This window comes from Lepisosteus oculatus, chromosome 14 (assembly GCF_040954835.1).
Source record: "Lepisosteus oculatus isolate fLepOcu1 chromosome 14, fLepOcu1.hap2, whole genome shotgun sequence".
NCBI classification, from domain to species: domain Eukaryota; kingdom Metazoa; phylum Chordata; class Actinopteri; order Semionotiformes; family Lepisosteidae; genus Lepisosteus; species Lepisosteus oculatus.
In genome coordinates, this window is record NC_090709.1 from 26,314,695 (window position 1) to 26,333,213 (window position 18,519).

At 46.5% G+C, this 18,519-nt stretch overlaps 1 non-coding gene across 1 annotated transcript; it reads left to right on the forward strand.

Annotated features, from left to right (window-relative positions):
• Nucleotides 1-8,907: 8,907 nt before the first annotated feature.
• On the forward strand, nt 8,908-8,981 carry trnan-guu (transfer RNA asparagine (anticodon GUU)). The gene has a single exon. It is a non-coding gene; the product is annotated as a tRNA-Asn (tRNA).
• The last annotated feature ends 9,538 nt before the right edge of the window (nt 8,982-18,519 follow it).

The following is an 18,519-nucleotide window of genomic DNA, read 5'->3' on the forward strand; positions in this document are numbered from 1 at the left end:
ATGCTCAGCCAGCCGACTCGCGCTAACTTAACGCAGGTGTCTCAGAGCGGTTTTATTCAGAACAGGAGCCTCTACTTCTTTGTATACTGAGCTCTCGGGTGAACGTCAAAGTGAAAGACAAATTCGCAATTTTCACTTTTTGATTAAGGAACAAGAAAACACCATCCTTCAAACTGGATTCAGACCAGGGACATAAGACATACTCGCTGTTTTTTCTACAGTTTTAAGAGCTAGCAACTGAGCTATCGAGAGGTCTAAAATAAACGTTTTGTCACACGCGTAGCCCAATGTAGTGTAGTGTTCCTCTTTATTTAAATCCCAGTTCGACATCAAAATACTCACTCCCCATAGTCTCGTTTAGTAGAAGAAATGCAGGCTTCTACTCTATAAACGTCAAGAGTTCTTCTAAAACATTTGAAGGGATATCAGTGCAGGCGGAAATTGACTCTTTTTCTTTATGATTTGGTCATATGATTTTTCTTCATATGATTTGGTTTTGATTTTGAATCGTTATATTATTAAGTTTGTGCTTTCTCTGTTTTTATCGTATTGTGAACTTATTGTTTAAACAAATGCTTACAAAGGCAAACAGGGCACACAGTACAAGCTAAATACCCCAGACTGCGTGTAAAGTCCTCCTTGAGGTATGCTTTCAAAATAGCTACACCAGGCACTTGGACACAGATAAACACAGGGATTTAAAATTCAGGAATATGAATGGTCAATTGCATACAGTTGGGTTTTTTACGTTTTGTATTTAGCGATTTGTGTATAAATCTTTTAACAATTCATTAAAATGCTAACAATATGTAAAATAAAAACAACAGCAACGTTAAATGCCGGGGAGATGGGCAGTTTTTTTTACAATCAGATTCCAATCTCTAATGCTGTGTTTGAGAGCTGTGTGTGAGAGCTTACTGAACATAACTTTCCTTTTCTCACATTTTCTGAAAACTATTCCAAAGGGGCACCTGTCACGGACGTCCAAAGGGACTAGCCATGGGGAGTAGGAGAGCGGAAAAAGACCCATATGCGTAGCGGCGAGACGGGAAAAAGGCCCGGGCTCATTAGTGCAAAGAGTTCAGGAATGCCGTATAGAAACCTATGCCTTCTCGGCCTTTTGGCTAAGATCAAGTTCAAGTGGCATGCCCGCAGTTCTTGTCTTTCCAAAGGTCTAGAAGGCGATCGAAGATTCTGAAGAGTGCTTGGGCTGGTATCGCTCTAGGTTGAGCCTAGGGGGTTAAGGCCAAGCAGCAGCAGAGCTGGGTGGGATCCGGCAGCAACATTCTCTCTCTCTGCTCTCTCCTCTCCTCTCCCCCTTTCTCTTGCTCCGCCTCCTTGGCCTCTTGGCTGGAAGTGGGTACACGTGGCCTGCCCGCGGTGCTTGCTTTCTTCCTCCAGACTCGGAAGCGCTATCCGCTCCCTCTCTCTCTCGCTCTCTCTGCCTCCTTGGCCTCTTGGCTGGGAGCAGGTACACGTGGCCTGCCCGCGGTGCTTGCTTTCCACCTCGAGACTCGGAAGCGCTATCCGCTCCCTCTCTCTCTCGCTCTCTCTCTCTCTGCCTCCTTGGCCTCTTGGCTGGGAGCAGGTATACGTGGCCTGCCCGTGGTGCTTGCTTTCTTCCTTGAGACCCGAAGAGCACTTTTCGCTCTCCTCTCTCGCTCTCTCCTCCTGCGCCTGCACCTAGCTGGGCTTTGCCCACAAGGACAAAGGCCAGGGCTCCCTCGCTGCTCCTTTTGCTCTCTCTCTTTCCCCTCCTTTTTTTTTTCTCCCTCAGAGATGGCAGACAAGAGGACATTGATCCGGTTCCACTGGACAAAGAAGACGGAGCCGATGCCGACTGCAAAGGCCTTCTTTATGACCTTCCTGCGAGGGATCTTGCAGTTGGTGGCCGGAGATCTCTACTGCCTCCAGGACAACAAGGCAGAGAGATACATGGAGGCCTACATGGCTACGGACGCATCGTACGAAAAGGCAACGAGACTGATCAGGGAGAAAGGTAAGCACCCTGGTTTCTCTGATTACAGGCCGGAGCCGATGAGGAAGACGAATCAGAGGACCATCACGGTTTGCACATACAATCCCTACGTACCAGTGGAACGGGTAACAGCGTACCTAGGGAGGTATGTAACCGTGGGGGGAAAACCGACAGAGGTCAGGGACGAAGGCGTCTGGTACGGCAAACACCAGTACCGAGTCCTCCTGAAGGAGGACCCAGAGGGCGTTGACGGTTTCCAGCACCCCCCGGCTCGCTTCAACATCGGAGCCGACAGGGGGTACCTCTACTACCCCAGGATGCCGGATTTTTGCAGCAAGTGCAGACAGTCCGGCCACAAGACAAACACATGTGACATCGTCAGATGTCACAACTGCAATGAGGACGGGCACCTGGCAAAAACCTGCCGGGCAGCCAAAAAGTGCGACGGATGCGGCGCAGAGGGACACCTCCTTCGCCAATGCAAGGTAAGCAAACCTTCGTTTGCGCAGGTGGTGGAAGCCGGCAGGCAGAAACCGGTCTCCAGACAAAGGGAGAGGGCTGAGAACAAAGAACCCGCACCTCCCCCGCTGAGAACCGAGGCCACAGCCCCAGCCGCATCGGTGCCACAAGATGGCCGCCAGGAAGAGGGACAAGATGGCTGACCGGAGGAAGGGCCCTGGATAACTCCCAGCAAAAAGGGAAAGCCATAGCGGGAGAAGAGACCCAGGGCGGACCCACTTTCGGAAGGACAGAAAAAAAGAGTGGTAAGGGAAAACCGTTTCCTCGTCCTAGAGGAAATGGAACTTTCTTCCCTCGAGGCCCAGGAACAACCGGAGGAGGCTCCCCAGGAAACGGAACCCCCCTCCCCCGAGTCCCACGGACAAAAGGAGGAGGCATCACAGGAAGTGGAGCCCCCCTCCCCCAAGGTCCAGGAGAAACTGGAGGCCCCCGAAACTCCCGGAGAAAGGGAAGAAAGGAGCCTTCCCGAAGCGGTGGCGGAGAGTATCCTCGAGGACGACGAGGATTATTTCGAAGCCGCCCTGGAGCCCGGACTGATGGTAGGGCTGGACCTGTCCAGCATGTTTACATTTCAGTCCCCAGCGAAACCTGGAGGGAGCCCAGCATATTCCCCCCAGGACCTGAACGAGAGGAGTTACATCTAGGCTAAACAGTGCCCAGATGTAGACTCCCAAGTTTCAACTGTAAGTACAGAGAGGAGGTTTAACTTTCACTAGTTTAACCATGACTGTGAAACTAACCTTCCTAACAACTAACGTGAGAGAGCTGAGAGACCCGGTGAAAAGACGGGGAGTCTTTCATGATCTGGCCTCAAAGTCTTTCTCAGTTTGTTTCTTACAGGAGGTCCACCTGAAGGATGAAAGCGACAAGCTGACATTCACCAGGGAATGGACGAAGGGAGAATCATGCTGGAGCATAGGAGGGGTCCACTCTTCCAGAGTGGGAATCCTCCTTGGAAACCCAGAGATGACGCTGGTTTCCTCCTTCTCGGTGGTGCAGGGCTGGATCCTGGTCGCAGACATTGACTGGAGGGGGCAGAAGTTGAGAGCGATTAACGTCTATGCTCCAACAGAACCCTCTATCCTGAAGGAAGTGTTTGCTGACCTGGCCAGCTGCTGCACCACCAACAGACAGGTGGTGCTTGGCAGGGACTTCAACGTCGACCGGGAGAAGGAGAGCCACGCTAGCTCGGCAGAGCTGGAGTCACTACTCAAGACGGCTTCAGACGGTGCCGCCCTAACGACGCCGGAACGACCTGGAAAAACTCCCGGGGAGTGTGCAGCCGCCTGGACTACATCTTCCTGCACACGACCTGCTCCCTGGAGTCGGCGACGGTGTCCCCGGCGTGGTATTCCGACCACGGTCGCTTGACGGTGGTGGCTAACACCAGCCTGCTGGCATTCGGTCGTGGGTACTGGAAGCTAAACTGGGAGATACTGGAGGAAGACGACTTCAGGGCACTGTTCCGGAAAGACTACGCGAGCTGGGTTGATCTGAGAGACGGCTACAGCTCCGTGGTGGAATGGTGGGAGTCGGTGAAGGACGGGACCCGAACCCTGGCGCAGACGTACTGCAGACGGAAGGCGGCCAGGGAGAGGAAGGAAGCTGCACGTCTCCAGAGGCAACTCGAGGAGGAGTACAGCTCGGCTAACGGGGGAGGAGCCTTCAATTCAGCCCGGGCACGGGACCTGAAGGAGAGGCTCCGCAAACTGCACACCGAGAAAGCCAAGGCTTTCCTGGTTAAGGCACAAAGGGAGCATTATGAAAATAATGAAACCTGTTCCTCCTATTTCTTCAACCAGGTCCGAGGAGCCCAGAAAAAGAGGGTGATCCACAGCCTGAGACGGGGAGATGGAGTGGAAGTGCTGGACGAGAGCGACAAAGTAGAAGCGGCCACCGCTTTCTACACGGAGCTCTTTTCAGAAAAGCAGACGGAGGTGGAGGCAGGCGATGCTTTTCTGGAGGGGCTGAAGGCACGAGTACCGGAGGAGGTGAGGGAGGACTTGGAGGGTCCGATAACGGCCGAGGAGCTGAAGGCGGCGTGCTTGTCCATGGAGAATGGCAAGGTGCCGGGGCCGGACGGACTCCCCAAGGAATTCTACACCTGCTTCTGGGACACCCTGGCGGCAGATCTGGTGGAAGTGGTGCAGGAGATCTTCCGCCGGGGGAAACTCGGAGACACCATGAGGGAGGGCGTCATCTCCCTGCTCTTCAAGGGAGGAGACGCCGCCGACCTCAAAAACTGGAGGCCGATCACGATGCTCTGCGTGGACGTAAAGATCCTGTCCAAGCTCCTGACCGGCAGACTGAGAACCACCCTCCCCCACATCATCCACAGCGACCAGACGTGTGGAGGGGCGATCCGTCAGCTGGAACCTCCAGCTGACCAGAGACGCCATCGCCTGGGCCGAGGACCGGAACGTGCCCATGATGGTGGTCAGCCTGGACCAGGAGAAAGCCTTCGACAGAGTGAACCACAGCTTTCTGTTCAGGGTGCTGGAACGCTTCGGTTTCGGAGAGAGTTTCAGCCGCTGGATTCAGATTCTGTACTCTGACGTGGGCAGCAGAGTGAACGTGAACGGAATCCTGGGGGATTTCATTCCCCAGGAATCCAGAGTACGACAGGGCTGCCCCCTTTCACCCCTTCTCTATGTTCTCTTCACAGAGCCCTTAGCAGAGGCGGTGAAACGGGACCCCATCATCGACGGCCTGGAGATACCTGGAGGCGCGGGGGAAACCCTGAAGATCTCCCAGTACGCCGACGACACAACGCTGTTCCTGATGTCAGACAGGGGGTTGAGGAGGGCCCTGCAGGTCATGGAGCAATACTCCAGAGCCTCGGTGTCGAAGCTCTACCGCCGAAAGAGCAAACTGAAGTTCTTCGGGCCCTGGAAGCACAGGACGATGGCGCCGGAGGGTCTCGAGCTCTGCACGGAGCCCCTCAGAATACTGGGGGTTTCCTTCCAGAGCCGGGACAACGAGACCAACAACTGGACCGAGAGGATCGCCAGGGTGGCTTCGTCTGGGGCGGCAGGTACGAGTTCATCACGAGAAACCGGATGTGTCAGCCTGTCGAGGAAGGGGGTCGAGATGTCCCACATTTCCCCCTGAAACTCGACTGCATCTTTTACTGCAACCTCTGCCGGGCGCTGCGGGAGCCCATCGGCCACAAGTACCAGTACTTTGTCAGGCTGTGGCTCTCCATCCCGATGAGGCACTTGGTCCAGTGGTCAAACACTGGGCCCAAGGCAGAGAGGCTACCAAAGTTCTACACCCACGCTGTCAAGTGGAGCTCTGTACAAAGAGGTGAGGGGGCATCTGGTCACTGACGAAAGGCTGCAAGTTCCCAGACAAGTCTGGGAAAGGATGCAGCCTAAAGAACTGGACAACGAACTGAAGGACCTCAACTGGATGGCCGTACACAAGAGACTGGCTACCAGAGAGGTCCTCTACAGACACTTGCTTACCAGGAACCCGCATTGCCCCCGGGACACGTGTTTCGTCGAGGAGACTCAGGAGCACGTGTTCTGGAGCTGCCCCTTCGCCAAGGCGGTGTGGGGCAGAATGGACAGCACCATGCAACTCCTGGGGACGGGTTGCGGTGCTCAGTTACCAGTATATTCTGCTGGGGCTGGCACCTACCGGACTGGACAGAGGGACGCAGTTCCTGATATGGCTTCTGCTGACCCTCACAAAAAAAGGCCTGTGGGACGCAAGGAACAATCTCATCCGGCACAACATCGAGTGGGGAGCGAGAGAGCTGGAGGAGAGGATCCTGGCGGACCTCAGGAGAAGGATGAAGCGCGACGTTGCTAAATGGGGTTTCCCCACGGCAAAGGAGCGCTGGAAAGGCCTATGGACCCTGTACAGGGATTAATGGTTTACAGCAAACGGTAGGGTTTGGAGGGACTCTCATAATAGCGCAAATCCGCCCACCCTTGCAAAGATTGATAACGGACAATCACCGCCGTTCCGCCGTTGTTTTAATTATGTGAAGTGATGATGTGTGAGATGTTTTCTTTTTGAGATGTGTTTTTTTCAGAATAAAGTATATTTTATAAGAAAAAAAATATGCGAGCTTACTGCCTCCTACGGGCTCTGTATTTGTTAGCGATACAAGACCGGCCGTGGAGAAATGAAGTGAGGAGGGTGTGTACATTAAAAGGCTCATAGCGTCCCTGGAAGGGCTCAAACCACCACCCTTTTTGTTAACAACTGAGCCACAAAGACGCATGTACAGCTTAACACTTCCCGGTCTCAGTGAAAGTGATACACTCCGTAAAATTTCCAGAGATTCATTTATTTTAAAAGGAAAATCACTAACAGCGGCCGAGATCTACTGGAGTTTTTTTCATTCTATACTGCGATTTCTGAAGGGTACCCTGTGAAAATACGAGTTTTGACGAGAAGGGATGGACATATAAGGTCAAAAGGCTTGGGGAATTGAACTTTAAGGTGAAGACTGCGGGTTCAGTAGCAGCAGAACCTGATCAGTATCAATTGACTCCGATATACTTTGAAAATGAACTTGGGGATTTAGAGTCAGACGTGCTACCGTTGCACCATGGGGTACTTAATTTAAAAAAATAGAAAAAACAATCAGTGTTCCTGGATCTGTAATTGAGAACAACACCTACACAAGAGCTGCGCATGAAGAATAAAATGTGGTCTGGGAAGAAAAGACTCTTTGGAAGAGCTGCGCTCTTCACAGATTTTTCTTTGTGAAGCTGATTTGTCTCCTTTGGGGAATTCAAAGGCACAGACAGCCGTGACTTCATGGCCCAATGGTAGCGTGTCTGATGCCAGATCAGGAGGCTGTGTGTTCAAATCATGTCGAGGTCAGCTGTTACTTTTTCAGGTTCTGCTGGTCCTGAACACGGAATTCACACCATGCAGTTGAGTTCTATCTGTACACCACATAGATAATCTAAACAAAATAGAGCAGTACAGGACACGCAGTGTGGAGCTCACACAGGCTTACAGTCTCCAGCATTGGAGTGAAGGGGGAAAAAAAAGAACTTTGTTTGTTTTTTTTTTTAAGTGAAAAGGCACAGTTCACATCTGCTTAACATCACGTCCAACTTTAGAGACAGCTACATCAGATAATGGAATCCCGGAAGTTTCAGATAACTTTTTTTAATACAGGTTCAAGCAAACCTGAAAGTTAATGTGTTTCCGGACACCTTTGTTTTATTAAAAAGTGTCTGAAGCCTGAAAATGTAATTTGAAAAAAAAAAACCGCTATTGGACATTAGCAGCTGCTTTTAGTAACGATTTGCTATTTCATGCTGGAAAACAAAGGAAACAGACCCAACGTTTGCTTTCAGGTGCGGTTCATTACATAATATACATTATTACTGAGGAGCTTGAATAAAATTTACACGAGCCAGGTAGAAGTCGAACCTACAATCTTATGATCCGAAACCAGACGCGTTGTTTATTAAACCGCTGGCATTTCACATGACCTGAATTCCCCCATAGGGTGCTCAGCGTCGCTACTAGTTATGCACCGCTCCGTCTAAAATTTCAAAGTGAGAAACATGTGTTTTCTGATTTTTTATGAGTTTTAAAATATAATCTCTTTAAATCAGACAAGGGGTTTATGTTTCGCACTGAAATTCCGATTGACTGAGAATTCAAAGAAAGACTGTTTTCTTCCACAACACCGTATAATTATCACATCCACCAAACTCTCCAAACTCTCCAGACCTTGCTGGTTGAGCAATTGCTCCGATAAATTAGGTCACGTATCATGTTAAATCATTTCTTCTCAACAGAACATTTCCTGGTGCACGTTTTCTCCATGAAAAAAAAGACATTTTTCCCTTGCACGATTTCTCGTTTTTTATCAAAGCGTACAGAAATAAAAAAGAAGAAGAAATAGTGTCGCAAAAGAACTCTGTCGCCCTTGGGAGATGTCAAACGCATTGGACATGAAAAATGCCGGATAAAAGCCAGTTCTCTTCGTTTCTCAGTGTCGGGGCTGCTATGTAAAAGAGGCAATTTGGTCTGAGAGCAGGCTCAGCGCTTACTGAACGCAGATGTCTCAGAGCGGTGTGTCCAAGTGGCTGTAAAAGGTGATGGGTGTCCTGTCACCGTAGCCTAGTTGGTTAAAGCGCTTCTCTATTAAACAAAAGAACCGAGATTCAAATCCCAGCCGTGTCTTTCTTCCTATCTTGTAGTACAGAACGTACCATTTCGGGCAATCACAAAGGGCTTGATTTCGTTAAATGCATGTGTTCATTTCCTTTCTGGAAAACTTGTTTTTTTTTAAATTCACACAGCTTGCGATAAATGAAATTCAATTCTTGGTTAACAGTGCAGAAGAAATATTACCATCTGGAAAAATAAAAGGTAAGAGATTTTTTGTAACCAAAAACTTCTGATTCGAGAAAAGACCACACCAGTCAGTCTCTGTGGCGCAATCGGTTAGCGCGTTCGGCTGTTAACCGAAAGGTTGGTGGTTCGAGTCCACCCAGGGACGGGGTTCTTTTGCGATGTAAACGTTGTCTTTAGTCGATTGGATTTTTCAGCGAAACCATAACCATTTTAATATTTGCAGGAAATGCGAGTGTTTAACACGTGTCAGGGTCACCGAGAAATGTCCAATAATGCCCAACATTGCAACTCCCCAGAAAACCATATTCACCCAAAACAAATTATCGTCGAATCTTCATTTATACTCCAGTTGAATCCTCTGCTGAAATATTTTAAAAATACAATGCAGGTTTGTTTGAGACTTGACAAGCATTGTTAAGATAGCACTGTGCAGTTGGATTTTGATATTTTGACATATTTACCTTAATTTAAAACAAATACTATACAGTCTATTGTAATTTTAAAATATGTGAGCCGAGGATGCAAAAGGGTGAAAGGGAAAGGTCAGAGGGTATAGTAAAAACGAGGTTAGGATTGGTGGAGGTGGTAGGGGTGTTGATGGTTTTTCTCTGTAGAGGATGATTGAGTTTTTTATCCTTCTCTGAAGTGAGAAATTGGAAGAGTTGGGAGTTGAAGGATCTGATGAGGTTAGTTATAAAAGGAAGTTGATGTGGAGCTGTTAGCTGTAAAACTTCCTAACATCTTTGATGTTGTCATCATAGATAAACTGCAGTAAGCAAAGATAAAGAAAATTATCTTTGTTTACTGACCTGTCTTTCTCACACCTGAAGAAGGCTCCACGGCCAACATGTTATGTTTCCTTTCTTCTCTTTTCAGCATGGAATAACCTTTTACTTGTTCATTTGCAGCCTACGCATGCTGACACAGCTACTCACCTGATATATAACATTCCTATAATCGCAACTATGAATGTCCACTGTGGGTATTTTTTCCATTATTATTTATTTTGGCATTGAAGCATATTTTATGTAATACCGAAGTGTCATAATCACTGAAAAACATTTTTTCATTTAGAAAGAATTTAAAAAATATAAATCACTATGAATTACATTTAACCTGTTCTGATCTAGGTTTTCTATATACTTTACCATGCCATGTTCAGAATGTCACAACGCAGAAATGCAACAGAAGTTTTGTAATTACAAATCTTCTCTTACCTTAGTGTCAGAATACTAAGATGTTTTGGTAACGAGTAAGGAGGGAAAAAGTAATTCAGCAGAAGGGGTGCTATTTTGTTGACTATAAATCCTCACATGCCATGTTCAGAGGGTCATATTAAAAAAAGGTACAGTAAATTTTCTTATACTTCATGATTTTCATAATTTGTTACATTGTGTCTCACACCTTTGTGTCAGAATTCTGAGATGTTTTTTTCTAAACAGGGGCCATCGCAATACAACAGAAAGAGCAATTAGCTTTTCCCTATGAATTCTCTCATACCATATTCAGAGGGTCATATTTTAAAAATGGTACAGCAACATTTCCTGAAGTTCAGGATTTTGAGAGTCTGTTACATTGTGTCTCACACCTCAGTGGCAGAATTGTGAGACGATTTTATAATCAGGAGGGAGGGTCATAGCAATAAGCAGAAAGTGTCATCACCCTTTGCTCATCCTCCGTTAACCATATATTCTCATATGCCATGTTCTAAATGTCCCATTGTAAACTGCTATAATAACATTTCTTGCAAAATGCAAGATTTTGAGACTTCACGTTTTGCCTTTGTCTTATTTACTTGTTGTCTAACATGCCAGTTTGTGTTATTGTGAGTTTTGAAAATTGGTTTTCGATTTTCTGAAATGTGTTTCATCTAAAAATGCAATTTGGATAATCATTACTTACATATTCCCCTTTACTGAGGATATGTGCAGTAATCCACTCGGATTAGTATTTTTAAAAATTACTATAGAGAGCCATCTACAGGCGAAAGGCGGCATAACATCACAGCAGCAGCATTTAAGGTGGAACAAAAAACGCGAATAAGAAGCTGGCGAATAAGCAGCCAACTTCAGCCTCGGTAATGCAATAGGATTGGGTGAGGTAGAAAAATATTTCTTCCTCTGAATCCAAACATTTTTGTAGGTGTTCTAGGACTTCTCGCCTCAGATAAAGCTGCCAATACATCACTTATTTCGACTCTATCAATATCAGCAGTGTTATCAGTACTGAGCCCTAAGTGTAGGTCCTGTCATCATATAAAAACTTGAATGTATCGACTGCATTCACCTGAAAAAATCTGATAAAATTGAAAAATACATCGGAAACAAATTTGCTTGTTTTTTTTCAGATCCAGAAGAGAATCATCATGAGACTCAAAACAGACCTGTTAGTAGTATAAAGCGACACCTTTCGTCAAACTTTTGACAGGTACCACGCCCCCTTTTCCAGCCAATGGTAGTCTGCGGTGGTTGGCTGTCCCGCCCCCTTGCCAGCCAATGGCGTGTTGTTATTTGTGCATGTCCCACCCCCTCAGGAGCCAATGGTGTGTCGTTGTTGGAACTCCCGCCTCCCCCCCAGCCGGTCGGTCCGGAGCCTCAGGGTCCCAAAGCCCCAAGGCAGTGCATCCCTCGCTTTAGGTGTGTGAAAGTGTGTATTGGTTTGTAAGGGGACCATGTCTGCCGTGGGGTTGAGTGCGCTCTATTATAACCCTAGGAAATCGGGTAGTTACGGCGGCGCAGGGAGTCTGGTGCGGGCCGCGAGATCCCGGGGTGTGAGCGGCGCTAGCTAGCCGTGGCCGGGTGGCCGAGTGGTTGTCCGGCCAGGCTGCTTATACGCTGCACAAGCTGAGTCTCAAAAGCAGCAGGGGTGCAAGCACACACACACACACTGACTGCGTAAAGTCTCACGGAAAGAATTCGCAGGACAAACACCATGTGAAATGTGAACCGCTTTATTTCAACAGGGGGTTTTCAAACACAGAAACAGCGCAGCAGCACTTTTTACACAAGTTACAGACTCCAGTTTGCAAGTATGTGAAATGTGAACCGCTTTATTTCACGTGGGGGTTTTCAAACACTGAAACAACGCAGCACACACGCGTTACTGGCTCCTGTTTGCATTCAACAATTAAATGTTGGTGCGGAAAATTAGTTCGGTACACGTAACCACCACCCCAACATTGCTGAGAAACTTTGCGGCATCTGAAAAAGCATTCATAAACCCCTTCCGCTCCCCGTGTCTAAAGCCATGCGAACCACACTGGGCGATCTGATCTAGCAGGGCAAAAAAATTTGCCTGCGTAATCAGCGGGATGGTGTTACCACAGGTTCTGTGCAAAAGACGCTGTATTTTGGAATACACACTGTAGAACCCCCCAGTGTTGTTTTCTGTTTGGGAGTGTTAAAAAACCTTATTTTAAAACTGCTTAGCTTTTAAAGTTAAAAGCGACTGGTCTGTGCCCGGGTCTATAGGCCGTTAACCACGCCGCTTGACCCAGTAGCGCCACCACAGCCGTAAAGGAAACCGGTGTAACAACATGTCCGTGTAACTTGTTCCGTTCACCTGCAGCCCTGTGTGTAAGGATGCACCACATGTGTGGCGTTTTTATCATAGTTATCGTAGTTTTCTGATTTTAACAGTTTAGATTTCATTGATTGTTGTGTTGAAAAGTCTTTTATTTTTAACACCGTGTAGTTTTCTGATTTTGAGATGTGGATTATTGGCGTGGTAATAAAAAATCTTTTATTTTTTCACACAGCCGCTGTATCGACGAGCGGCGAAACAAATGTGGCGGAAACGTTGGACCCTAAGGTGGTGACTGCATCGGAGACGGCTGTTAAGACCCTGACCAAAGCCAGACGTGTCAAGCCTGCGGAGAAAAATCATAACGCGCCTAAAGACTTGGTGTTGGGTGATGTGCTAGATTCAGTGCGCGGTATTACACAGTCACTATCAACGGCGATCAGTAATGAGGTTGCCAAAAAACTAGCTTTAGAGCATCTAAGAGCGGTTTTAGCCGGTGTACAGACCTTGTTTCCAAAACAGATCCAGGTTTTCATCGCTAACCTCTTAGATATAATTTCTACAGAAGATGCCGCTCTAAGCTCAGGATTTCAGACCATGATGATGATATTTCATGCTTCATTGGTGCAAAACCCCGGTGATAAATGACTAAACATGCGGTCTAAAAAGTGTTTAAAAGACCGAGCACTTGCCAACAGCAAGCGTTTGTACATAAATAAAAGAATTAAACTGGCAAAAGCATGTTTGTTGCGTCGTCAAAGATTCAGAGAGAGGCATCAGATTTCCCAAGGGCCGCCCGAACCACACAATGAGAATGCCGTGGTAGAAAATAACTTAAGGCCCGAGGTTGTTGTAGCAGAACAGGATGTCGGTAACCGAGAACCGGTTGTACTGAACGATCTGAATCAGGTTAGTGGCGGTGCAGGGGCGAATAGAGACCCCTTAGTTTTCCTGGAGCGTATACATAGTTATAACAGGTCTTATAATAATTTTAGAGCAACAGAGCACCATGAAGAATTTCGTTTTGTTAATCTCGACAGAATAACCTCGTATGTACAGGCTATAGACGCTGTGCATGGTGCAGTCCAGAGAATATTGGATGAACTTTCTCCAAACATCGGGGCAAATGATTTTGTATAGCTGCGTTTGACTGCGGGTGGTTTTAACAAGCCCTTGTTCTCACGCAGGAGACATCCCGGAGAATTAAATGCTGCCGATTTTTTAAGCCACATCTCGGACCTCTTACAGAGCCACACAGAGGTTCTCACCAATGATAGCCACCGCTTAGTGGTGACGATAGTTAGGAATATGCAGGGGGGTGCCCGCCGAAGATTTAAATCCGTTCTGTACAGCCGGGTAATTGCTCAGAAAAAAGCGCACCTTATCGACTTACATTACACGGACGGTAATCTGTGTTTCGCCGGGTGTGTGTACGGTTTGTTGAATGAGGGTTGTACCGATGGGGAAATGTTACAGGGCGCTAAACGAATGCACAAAGAGTTGGGTTTTCCAGAGAATCGGAAAATTAGTTTGTCAGACATTACCGCTTTTGAAAAACATTTAAAGGTGGTCATTAAAATTTTGTACCACGACCAGGGTGATTGGAAATATTTTACAACGGGGCCCACACCACCAAATTTCTAAAATACTTTTTGTTCTACTGCATGAAGAGCATTTTTATGGGGTTTTAAATATTAAAGCTTTTGTGGGGGCGGCGTATTTTTGCACTAACTGCCATGCGGCGTATAGCCACAAGAACGCACATGCCTGTGTTAAAGCTTGTAAAACCTGTTTAGATCCCCACTGTTGCAAAATTGATGCCGAAATTCAGAATTGCCCGGCCTGTAAGGTCTTTTGTCGTAGCTCTCAGTGTTTGGCGAGACACTTGCGGAATGCGGCGACGGGTGTGAGTAAGTGTGAGCGCAGGGTCTTTTGTGAGAAATGTGGGGTTTATAACCTCGCAAGTCCCAAATGTAAAGAGAAACTGCTCGCGTTGTAACAACGTGATCGACACCCCAGACACAGATTTGTGCTACATACCGCCTTTGGACAACCCCTAAATTTCAAACAAGTACATTTTTTTCGACTTTGAATGCAAGCAAGAAACGGGGACACACATACCAAATTACGTCCACGCCCTTCATATTGACAATAAACGAAGCTGGGAATTTTATGGTGAAACTTGTCTAAAGGATTTTGTGTGTAAATTTATTGATAGACGTTTTGAAAACCATACGTTCATATCGCACAATGGCAAGGGATATGACAATTACCTAGTAATCAGACAGTTGTTAGCTGAAAAGATGGACGTTGAACTAATTAATCAGGGTGGCAAGATAATGTGTATGACTGTAAAAGCTCTGAACATCAGATTTATCGATTCTTTAAACGTTCTACCTATGAAATTAAGCAAACTGCCGGCCGCCATGGGGTTCCCTGGGGCTAAGGGGAATTTTCCACACTTGATGAACACTTCAGAAAACCAAAATTATGTCGGACCGATGCCGCCGCCAGAACTTTACGGCGTTAACTACATGCTGCCGAGCGAGAAAGCCGAGTTTTTGGTTTGGTAAGAACAATGCAGGGGAAGTGTGTTTAACTTACAGAGAGTTGAAACGTTACTGCCAGTTGGATGTGGCAATTCTAAGAGAAGGCTGTATCAGGTTTCGGGACGAGGTCATGAATATGACCAGACAGACACGCGTGACTGAGTCAGGGGCCGCCTGCGTTGTGTGCATCGACCCCTTTCAGTTTGTGACCATCGCTAGTGTCTGCATGGCTATGTTCAGACTTATGTTTTTACAGGAAGAGACGATTGCGTTGCTACCCCATGAAAATTACCACCGGCAGCAAAAATGATTTTCTACACCCAGCATTCAATGGCTTATGTACATCGAACACACAGAGCCCGTTAAAATCCAACACGCGTTAACCACGGCCGGTGAGTTCAAGGTTGGCCCATATTTTGTGGATGGTTATGCTGTAATTGACGGAGTGCCGACAGCCTTTGAGTTCAACGGTTGTTTTTTTCACGGTTGTAGCATTTGTTATTGTGAAAACGATTTTAATCCGCTGACAAACACTACTTTTGGCTGGTTGTACAGAAAGACGATGGTTAAAATTAATTTTCTCAAAATGAGGTTTTAACGTGCGTGTTTCGTGGGAGCAAGAGTTCAGAGACATGCTTGTTGAAAATGGAGACTTGGGTAAATTTCTAACAGCTGCGCAGTTACCAGAGCCTCTGCAACCGCATGAGTCGCTTTTTGGGGGGAGAACAAATGCGATTTGTTTGTATTACACAGCGCAGCCCGGTGAAAAAATTCATTACTATGATTTCACCAGTCTGTATCCGTTTGTGAACAAAACTAAAAAATAAAAAATACCCACTGGGGCACCCCCGAATAATATATAACAACTTTGGAGATTTAAAACGGTATTTCGGTTTAGTGAAGGTGAAAGTTTACCCACCCAGACGTTTGTACTTTCCAGTTCTTCCAACCAAAATTGACAAAAAACTGTCAACACTGTCGTACATGTGGTGAAACAAAACAGACCACCCCCTGTGAGCACAGTGATGAAGATCGCGCCTTGACTGGTGTCTGGTGCACCCCGGAATTACAGATGGCCTTAGATCTGGGGTATAGAGTGTGTAAAATGTACGAAATTAGGCATTTCGAAAAGGCCTCACACGATCTTTTTACCGACTACATCAAACTGCATCTGAAAGGGAAACAGGGAGCTTCGGGGTTTCCAGAGTGGTGTACGGATGTTGCGAAACAACAAAGATATATCAGCGAATATTATGAAAAAGAGGGTGTCCGGCTGGACCCCGGCAACATTAAAAAGAATCCGGCCAAAAGACAGCTTTCAAAAATTGCCTTGAACAGTTTGTGGGGGGAAGTACAGACAAAGAGACAATTTACCACAGACCACCATTGTGAGAAACCCCGATTAATTGTTCAGGTACTTATTTACGCCATATCATGAGCTGACCAGCGAAATCGATGCTGGACAACACATCAAGTTTGTATCAACAGGGCCCAAGTCGTATGGGTACAAGCTGTCTGGTGGGAAAGCCTGTTCACATTGAGCGTAATAATGGTGAAAATGTTAACTTTGAGAGTCTGCGGGACTTGGTTTTTGACTATGGCGTTAACCCTTATGCTGAGTGCCGGGAATTTAAACATTTCTATTCAACAGCCGATGATCGTGCGTGTTAAAAAGGATTGGCACATTGAGAGCCGGACCTTAAAGAAAACCCAAAAGGTGGTGTACGACAAGCGGGTGCTGCAAGAAAATTTGACATCATTGCCCTACGGATATTAACACGATGGATGTCAGGTTAAAACACCCTTTTTCAAGCATTTTGTCCAGACCCTCGAATTGCGGTAAAAGTTATTTTATAAAACAGCTCTTGGAGAACGGTGATACCGTTATGACTCGTAAACCCGAAAACATAGTCTGGTGTTACAGCTGCTGGCAACCTCTATCCGCTGAGTTGCTTGTGAAATTTCCATACATTCAGTTTATAGAAGGACTACCGACGTCGTTTTCCGACGACCAGCTACTGCCACCGGGTAGAGTAAATTTGATTATAGTTGATGATTTGATGGAGTCTGCGTGTGAAAATAATGAGATAGAAAAAGCTTTAACCAAATACGTACACCACCGAAACCTCAGCATCATGTATATGATCATGTATATCATCCAAAATGTGTTTTGTCAAAGCCGGAAAAGTAGAACCGTAGCGTTAGATACAAATTCCATGGTGCTGTTTAAAAACCCTAGAGATAAACTACAGATTATAACCCTGTCCCGGCAGATGTACCCTGGTAAAGCCAAATTTTATTTGGAAGCGTTCAATGACGCTACTAAAAAACCTTTCGGTTACTTGTTGGTGGATTTAAATGCCGACACCCCAGAAGACTATCGCTTGCGAACAAGTCTTTCCCCCCCAGATGTACCCACGTCTTATGTATTTAAAAAAAAAAATTAAAGTCAGTGATCTTGCAACCATAGACTCAGTAAAAAAAAAACACATTCGGTCCGTCGACATGTCTTCACGAGTTCAGTGAAACCTGACTCTTACATTTTCTGGTGAAAGCCAGCCCCAGTCAGCGGAAACCTATTCTCTGTGGGGCTTCAGGTGATCTTGTACAGGCAATAGCTAAAATCACCTTGAACACCTTGAAAGGGAACATACCGTTATCTGCTTAGCAGTTTGGGACCCTGAAGAGAAAGCATAAGCTTTTAAAGACTGTCAAAAGGGTCTTCCCAGTGGGCATTGATTCGTCGAATATACGTATATTTACGGCGAAATTACGTCTATACGTATATATACGTCGCCAAACCATCGTTGAACTCACTGTAGTCTCTCATGTTCACCAAGTCGGCCTGCCACTGCCAGTCCATTTCAGGTACCAGCATCCTGTTTCTCTTAAAGCTCACACGCCGCCACACGTGGCGCTCACACCTGGGGAAGTCATGGCCCTCAACAGACTCCCCACGCTGCCGTAACTCCCCGCTTCCTTAGGGTTATAATAGAGCGCGCTCAACCCCGTGGCAGACATGATCGCCTTCCAACCCTCGTCACTAATATGTGCTTTTTCGAGGGGAATGCGGTGGCGGGTATTTGGACCTTGAGGCTCAGGACTGCTCAGTGGGGGAAGGCGGGACATCCGCTCCACAATGACACACCATTGGCTCGGGTGGAGGGAGGGACAGCTGACCATAACAACACACCATTGGTTGAAAAGGGGGCTGGACATCCGCCCACCACAGCCTCCCATTGGCTGAAAAAGGGGGCATGGTATCTGTCAAAAAGTTTGACGAAAGGCGTCGCTTTATACTACTTACAGGTCTTACTTAATATTATTTTGATTAAAAATAGTATTTTAATAAGCAATAAATGGCACATAAAATAGTTTGAAAGAGAAGACCACATAAAATCAACTACAAATGTGGGAACTTGTAAGATTATAAATTGCATGTAGCACATTAGCAACACTACAGTAATGCTAATATAACAATAGTATAAGAAAATCCTGATCCAATTCCTTTCAAATGTTGATACAAAATGTGAATGACTTCAGAAGTGGGTATTGGGTCTCCTGATGGAGATCAGAGATGAACTGAGATGTGTGGGAAGGTGTACAGAACCG